The 9,211-nt window shown below is 36.5% G+C and overlaps 1 long non-coding RNA gene across 1 annotated transcript; it reads right to left on the reverse strand.

The window, feature by feature from the left end:
• Positions 1–2,669: 2,669 nt before the first annotated feature.
• On the reverse strand, positions 2,670–4,377 carry LOC143261722 (uncharacterized). Its single transcript, XR_013035794.1, has 2 exons — positions 4,267–4,377; positions 2,670–2,811 (listed from the first exon to the last, which is right to left on the reverse strand). It is a non-coding gene; the product is annotated as an uncharacterized LOC143261722 (long non-coding RNA).
• Positions 4,378–9,211: the final 4,834 nt, after the last annotated feature.

The following is a 9,211-nucleotide window of genomic DNA, read 5'->3' on the forward strand; positions in this document are numbered from 1 at the left end:
TGAGATTCACTCGCAGGTACGATTCATACCTGCAAGTGACTGTTACTTCGGGGCGGTCACCTTTTTGTTTTTCCTATGATCCCTTGATCCATTGGTTCCAGATCAGATACTGTATTAGGTGATAAATATATAAATATATAATATAAATATATCAAAACGACTGCCTCTCTTTCTAGATCCGGAAAACTTGAAAAAACATTGAATCCGAGTGTCTCATTGAAAACTTCACGCCCCTAACGAATCTTCTTAAAAAACAAAACAGACAACGAACGGATAGATACTAACCAGACATCAACGCGTAAAAAATTCGGTTAAGACTCCGTCGATAGTCTCACCATCAACTCAATTCATTCTAAGCCAAGTACAGTTAGTCACCCTAGCGTTAAAAATTGTTATGTTATGTTAAAATATAGTGTTATTGATATCAGCCAATGTTAAAACCATTCTTTATCAACTTACCATCCGTATCACTCGAAAGAGTCATAGGAAATCGCGCAGACTCGGTGTCATACACGATTGAATCGGAGACTTACGACCTCCGTAGATCTAACAGTTCACTGTTCGATCTCGCCGGGAACGTTCTTCTCTAGCCAGTATTCTTGTTGGAAGTGCTTTCCATACAAGTCCACCTTCGTCCATATTGTAAACATTTTCCAAACTTATACTTTCTTCCTCTACCATCTTTTCAAAATCGATTATAAAAGCATTTGATGCATCCTGATCAACACTAGCTTTCTCCCTGTCTATGTTTGATAAGCGTATGCCATGTTGTCTCTTAATCTTGTTAACCACCCATGACTCGCTTTAAATCCCGAATATGACGGAAAATTTTCTCTTAATTCCGCCACCTTGTCTAATATAAGAGCATCGGTTATACGGTCTCCTAGTATCCCTCTTTGTACCAACCATGATAATAATTTTTTATTTAGTATATCGTAATAATGTAGCTTTACTATTTTTCTTCGCTGAAGTTCGCGTTTATTTTTGTTTCCAAGCGCATTCATTTTTGTAGCATCATGTGAATGCGTTGAATTGTTCTAATGCCAATGCCATAATTTTTTCCAATATTTTTAATTGACAGACCTGTTTCTCGAAGATCTTTCAAAGCGTAAAAGCGTTGCTGCACGTTTAATGACGTATATTTTTATGTCGATGCCATAATATTAATAGTAAAGCTATGTGTATGTAATTTAGAGTGTAAAACGATTTTAAAAAACGATATTAATTGTCACAATTTATATATCACTAATTACACTGTCCGACAAGATTGTGACACTCCCTGAACAAGAATCCGAAAACCGAATTGCTCCATCACCCTCAGTTTTTTAAATAAACGAACTTTTGTAAGAACCCAAAATTTTCGACGAAAATGAGGTATTGCATGAAAAGTAAAAACGTTAGAAAGTTCTAATTAGTGTTAAAAGATAGAGGAGAGTTTCCCGAATATAATGGCATGCAATTTATTAATTGTTTTTGGTCCTAAATAACAATAAATTAATGTGAAAATTTAAAAAAGTGTCGACGTGAGCAGTTTCTGCGCAATATTTTTGTATTTTTACGAAAAGTTTTTTGTTCGGCACGAAAACTCTACCCAGGATCGGATTCTGTAGACATTTCTGAAGAAGAAACGGCCCGGTAAAAGCGTCGGAACGATATACATTTCGAGTAGATCGAGAAAATGTTCGACGGCAACATGTACACGACGTTTTGCCGCCATGAGCTTCGCTGCTCGCTTCTCTCTGTCTGACAGGGCCGAAACTACGCGTAATCGACACCGATGGAGAGATCCAATGGGGCATCCACTTTTCGTAAATAATATTTGAATTTTGTTTAGTACTTCAATGTTCTGTTTTTTTTTACATATTTCTGTGGATAATAATCACCAAACTGTGTTATATTTCACACAAAAAATCACACCAGAGTATTTGGAGTTGGTAACTCCTCTATCTTTCAACACCAATTAGAACTTTCTAACGTTTTTACTTTTCTCTTGCAATACCTCATTTTTGTCGAAAATTTTGGGTTTTTACAAAAGTTCGTTTATTTAAAAAACTGAGGGTGATGGAGTAATTCGGTTTACGGATTCTTGTTCAGGGAGTGAAGCTCTACAAGAATTTCATAGTGGCTATAGGAACCCAAAAATCGTGTCGGACAGTGTAAAAGTATGCCAAGTCTGCCCAAAGTATGCCAAATTTATAAAATTATATGCTTATCCATCGCTCGAAATTAATTTATATAAAAGTCACAAAATATATAGGAGCCTACTACCTTTTTTAGCTTAATTTTGCGAAATTGTTTAAATATTTCGTAATAGCGATACCTTCCATTTAATAAATTATTTAAACAACGATGAGAATAGAAACTGAAAAGAATTAATGGCCGGGGAGTGTGTTAAAATCGTATCAAATGTTCGAGTCATTATTAAAAGTACGGCTGTTCGTTGTTTAATCAATGACGTAATTGTAGCAAGTATGAACGTAATGAGATAAATTAAACGGCGTGTAATTATTTCACGTGAAAAGCCGCCGAACCGAAAAGCGTAATTTAAAATAAATAGAGGGACCGAAGATTTAAATATTGGTGAGGAAACTTCCGATGGGGAATTAAATTAGCTCGTAGGAAATTTATTACAGGGAGTTGTTGGCTAATTAGCCGGCTGAACAACGTGATTGTATCATCAAATTTTTCATTTTATTTGATCTCGCAGAGCGTACAGAAGCATTACATCGGAATCTACTTTTAGAGTCCTACAGATCGATCGTCATCGCGTTCGCTGTAGAGTCATCAGAAAATCCAACGTGTATTGCTCATCTGCGATACAGAGAATGAGCCGAAATTAAATTTCGCAGTTTCACCAGGCTCGCTGAAATAAATCTACACATTGTTGGAATTATTATTCTCGCATCGGATAACGAATTTTTGCAATGTTAATTTAATTCCCTCTTTTAATGTCCCCGTCTATTTAATATCCTTAATAATTATTATTTAATAATCCCAGAAACTTCAATAAAAATCACTCAGGATTAATGAAATAAAGTTTTGAATTATTTTGTTTCACATGAATTGCTAAAAGTCCACATTTTGAATCCCCTAGGCGCTGTTGCCAGCACATAAACCAATAATTCCCTAGCCTTAAACTGCCACGGATTCGTGAAAGGTCGTTTAATATTTTTTGATTTTGCCCGAACCCCATGAATCATGCGTTTAATTAAACATCTTATAGAAGAAGAGAAGAAATTTTAATTTTGTAGTGTAAGAAATACGTCGTGCTGCAAAAGTATCCAAACGTAACCTCACATTTACTAGATTCAGAGCTAAAAAATCAACTTTTCGTTTGAATAAAGATTAAAATAGATATTTACTGTATAGATGGACTTATAAAAATAACATTTTCACTAGACCACCACTCTGTCCCCAAACATTCTATTTATAAATCAAATCTATAGCTTGCCACACACTGAATATCCAGAGACAAGCCAGCAATTTATGAAACACAAAATTTCCTGGACTGAAAAACTGAAAAATCTCAAGCTGAAAAACCATTAATTTACTTAAGCTTCTGTCACGAAGGAATCCCAATATTATAATGTCTGAAACTGTTAAACATAACCTCACATTTTTTACACCTGAAGCTAAAAAGGAAATCAACTTTTCATTTGAATATGGGTCCAAACAATTCTGCTCTACATAGTAAAAAATCCCCTAGAATTTAATATCGTAAGTAACCTGCACTGTTATGAATTTATAATCCAATAACTCTCTAGTTTGCCACTTTGCGAATCCCTGTGGATAGCCACCAATTCATAAAACAAGAATTCCCCAAACTGCTAGACTCAGAATTGAAAATTTTTCCTTCTCAACCCTACGAACTATCAATTTACTCAAGCATCTAACTTGAAGGAATCTCGATGCAGAGTGCCGGAAACTGACAAACATAACCACACATTTCCTGAACTTGGATCTAAAAAAGTCAACCCGTCCATTTGAATTAAGTTCCAAATAATTCTGTTCTGCATTGATGCAATTATAAAACAGAATTTCCCCCAGAATTCAACATTGTGAATCTCGTAAAATCAGGTTAACAAATAAACAAAAACTTCCCTAACCTGTTTTACTGTGAATCCCCGAAAGATAGCCACCGATTCATGAAACCGAAATTCCCTAGATTCATAAAATTGCCTGAATTCATATTTCAATAGCACCCCGGCGTTGGTTAACACTCCGAAGTCCCTAAATAATGCTCATTTAACACATTTCCTCACCTACCTCTAAGCTTTTGGGTCCTTGAGGAAACGAAAGTCAGTCATCATCTTGCCAAGGTGCATGGGATGAGTATGAGCCCTCATGTGCATGTGATGCATGTGATCAACAGGTCCTACGGCGGAAGCCCTTATCGCCTGTTGATTGCAGTTGCAGGTCATCCCTTCGCTTTGATGAGTGCAATGAGGCACCTTGACGATAGTTGGCTCAGGAACGACCACCATGGGCTTGGAGGGCACGACAACCAGTTTATTCTTGCAAACTGGGGGCACTGGGACCAGCTTAATGGTCTCGATCACCTGAGTCTGCGGTTCCACGATCCTCTCGGGCTGGGGCTGGGGCTTTACAGTGACCACTTCGGGGACTGGAGTCGGTGCTGGGACCTCGACTCTCCTTTCTACGATCTGCACCTTCGACTCCTGAGGGCAAGGTTGAGATGGCTGGATGATCTGCAGAGTCTGCACCGAAGGGACCACCTGCTGGTGCATCATCTGCTGGGGAACCACCTGTTGGGGCACCACCTGCTGGGGAACCACGAACGACTGCTGGGGCACCACGTATGCCTGAGGATGGAAAACTATTTCATAAGACACACAAGCTCCATCGGTACGAATTTTTAAGAACTATCAATTAGCGTTGAAGTTTGGAGATCGGTACTACGCCAACAGAATTCACAGTGGCGACGAAATCAACGATATGGCGGAATAGCAGAGTTGGACATTATACAAGTAGAATTTCATTTGAACAATTCGAATAAATTTTATGATTTTTTCGTACAGTTTGAAAATAAATTTTACGGATAAAATTTTATTCGACTAATCTTTCGAATAAATTATTCAAATATAACTTTATTCAAATAACGAATTCAAATAATGATTTGAATAAAGTTTTATTCAAATAATGATTCGCGAATAAAGTTTCTTTCAAATAATGATTCGAGTAAAGTTTTATTCGAATTATGTTACATTCAAATAATGATTCGAATAAATTCTCGAATAACGTTTCGAAGACATCCTTTGAATCAATTTTTCGAATAAATTCTTCGAATCACCGAGAAATTAAGTGTTACTGTAACCATAAGCGATAAAAAAAACTTCGAACGCATAAGTTCTCCCTTTAAATTATACAAATAATTACAAAGACTTATGACACAAAATGGAGAATTACGTGTACATTTTCATCGATCGAAATTAACAATCGATGAATTATTTACTAAATGAGAGCTCTTACGAAAAACGAACAACTTTTGTCGAAAACTTTAAATCTCTCACGATTCTCAAGAAATAACACAAAATCAAGATACATGCAGATCATAGTGAATTTATGCGTCGAGAGAAGCACGGTAAATTAGAAAGCACGACGCAATTGCTACCTGAGGAGCCTGGAAGACTCCCAGAGACTGCACAGGCTGCGGGGCCTGCTGGAAGCTGTAACTCTGCATCTGTGGCGCCACCTGCGATTGTTGCACCACGCTCAGGCCCTGCATTTTCATCTGCGACCCATCCTGAGTCCACACCTGCTGTCCATTTTGAGCACCTGGACGGATCTCCACGCAGAAGGACGCCTGCTTCTTCAGCCTGTCCTTCTCAGCACCCGCATCCTCCAAATGGAAATCCTTGGGACTGATCGCCGAGGATTCGGCCATCTTGGTCTCCAGTTTGCCAGCTGGCATTGCTTGCACTGCCATCGCAGCTACCAACAAACCGCACAGACATGCTGTTAACGAATTCATCGATGTAGAATCGGTTGAACAATCGTAGCGAACTGAATGCTTGGACGATTTGGCTGGCTTTTAAACCGATTTTTCGGTGTGACGACACCGCTCACGCACTTTTTTCCGGAACGCAATAGTGCTGAGCGTGCCGAATTCCGACGTAGAGCAGCACGGGCGGGGACTGGCTTCGGGAAATGAGGATGAGGGCGAGAATAAGAATAAGAATGAATCTGAGAATGAGACTGAAAATGGGACTGAGAATGGGGCTGAAAATGAGGCTGAGAATGGGATTGAGAATAGGTCTGAGAATGGGTCTGAGAATGGGTCTGAAACCGAGAATGGGACTCAGATTAAGACTGAGTGTAAGACTGTGAATGGGAGTGAGTCTGAGAATGGGGCTAAGAATGAGACTGAGACTTAGACTGAGACTTAGACTGAGGCTGAGAATGAAATTGTATGTACAATAGTCGGAACGATGGTATTTCGAGAGAGCCGCTGTTTCTGTAGTAAATAGGAGAAAGTTGAACAAGGTAATTTTACATTGTGTGTCAAGCTCAAACGTCGGGGAGTGTGATCTTTTTTCCAAGGAGTACGTCCCTGCACTTGCAAAGTACACTTTTCTGTCGAATGAACGCTGCGGTTTTATTTACTTATTGTAAGCTTGCTTCTTTACGACGGCCTGAGGAGGGTTTGTTCAGAAAGTTGAACATGTTAATGTTTACGGTGATATTTTGGAAATGTCAACGCTAGTTATACAGGGTGTTCTATTTAAGACAAGCCTCTTAAATTATCTTGTCAAGGAGTTATTATAATTTTTATCGAGTTTTCATATAATTGTAATTACTAAACTGCGGATCTTTATGCAAAATATCAATTTTCCAACACGGTTGTAAGAAATATCTACATTGTGTAAAAATAAATTGTTTCTTGGAATAGTTTTGATAAGTCGAAAACAGTGTGACACATTTTTGCCATAAATGCATAAAAGTCTGCAGTCTGATAATTACAGTATATTCAGTATATTCGACACGGTATATTCGAATTACAGTATATTCGAATGTATTGGATACTTGTATTTATTGTAAATCATAATTAAATTACAATTTTTGTTCTGAAGATAATGGTAGTAAATTATAAGAGATACAATTAAATGTGCTATTAAAAGTTGCAACATCAAATGAAGGAAAAGAATTAAGATCATTCAAATACAGTTCCTACACAATTTTTATTGAAATCGTGCCCAAAGTAACTTGAAAATTACAGTAATAATAACATTGAGGTTACCGCAAATTTTTAATAAATATCGATAATTGAAATCAAAGTTCTGATTGAAATTAATTGATTGAAATATCAATGATATTAAATCACAATTAACTTACAATGAAAGTTGCTGTTAAAAGTTATAATATTAAAGAAGCCAAAAAGAAAAGTCATAGTCTTTTATATGATTTTCATTGTAAGTGTGCCCAAGTTAGTAAGATTGAATATTACAATCGTACTTATATATAAAGTGAAATAATATCGAATTTTCAATTAACATTTATAATCACAATTGAGTTACAATTCCAAAAATAAGAAACAAGTATAATAAATCAGATACTGACAAAATTTATCAACGAATCCATTGTCAAAAATTTGCCAATAAAGGCCGGTATAAACAATGTTTAAAAAAACATCCGTCCAATGAAAGCTTCCACAATTTCCACAAAGTCTTCGTTCAAAATACGTCCGAATTCATGAAAGAAACCAATTTAAATAATAAAAATAATAATAATTGCTTATAACGTTGCTAATAATATTTTCTCAACAATTAAATACGGAATCACGGGAATTGGCACGGAATCGCGGTAAAGGTCGCCCGCGTCGCGTTTCAAGGCCCGTATTTAACAAACAACGTTGCAAATAACGATTGCAAAGCCATATTTCGGCAGGCGGTGGTTTCTGCTGGCACAAGTTATTTGCAGCTTCATCGTATTTCGACATCGCGGCGAGCCGAATTTAGGGCACTTTTGACCGTTCTTGCCTGCAACACACTTTCATTATCGTCAGCATATTATGGTTGCGTTCCCTTTATCCCGGCGCGGCGCGGCGCCGTTCGCGCTTGTTTTCATACACCGACAATACGTAACGCACAATACATTACGGTAGACGCCGGCGATTTAATAATGCCGGCAGAGGAGAAGGCATTCATGGAGTTCTTTCGCAAGTGCTAAATATTCATGGAATATTGACCACGGAGCCGCTTCTGCTCCAATTTCAATTAAAGCGTTCCGCACGTCGAGCACGTTTCACCGCCAACAACCCAATAAACTAATTATTAATTGCTGGACCAAATCGTAAACGAGCGCTTTTTCTCCAAGAACGTTGATTCTCGTTCGATTTTTAAAGAGATCGCAGTCGCTCGGTGTCCGGGTGCTTCGTACACCCCCCTACAAAAGTATCAGGGGGCTTGCAGAAAATTCGATAGGAAATTGCCTGAATTATTTTAACTTATTCTTAAATTTACTTCTTCTTTATTTCTTCTTTATTTTCCATGTTTGTTTATTTTTAATATTATAATTTATGCTAAATAAATATAGTCCCAATACTTTTGGACGAGGATGTACATTATTTTATAACGCTCAATGTGCTCTAGAAGAATGCACTCTAACGTGCACTGTAGGGTAAGGGTCCCAATTACCGACACATTAAGCATGATTTTTTGTTCATCTGTTGCATATATATATATATATATATATATATAATACTTGTAGAAAGCATAAATTTGATGTGAAATTAATGAAGAATAAAAATAATGCAGATGTCCCAATTACCGACACTTGAAAAAGCTACTTGTACCAATTATTTTGACCCAAACACCGATAAGATATTCATTTTCGAAATTATTTATACAAAAATTAACTGTTAATTCTAACGTATCCAACTTAAGTGAAACTATTAAATTATATTAATTGCATCATTAACACTTTGACTACGTCACCTGTATGCGAGTGACAAAATTATTTAAAATCTAATTTCTATGCTCATTCATAAAAGTTTCTTAATTCTATTAAGATTTGCAATAGATAAGAATGTTGAAATAGTAATCGATGTCATATTACTTTGCTTTGCAAGTTTAATTTAATTGATTAATCAATTAAATGATTAATCAAATATATGAAATTTTGAAATGTTTTAGTATTAATATTAAAATTGTTAATATATGAATAATTTTAATGTTAATAATATTATTAATGG

Source organism: Megalopta genalis, unplaced genomic scaffold, assembly GCF_051020955.1.
Source record: "Megalopta genalis isolate 19385.01 unplaced genomic scaffold, iyMegGena1_principal scaffold0062, whole genome shotgun sequence".
Lineage (NCBI taxonomy): Eukaryota > Metazoa > Arthropoda > Insecta > Hymenoptera > Halictidae > Megalopta > Megalopta genalis.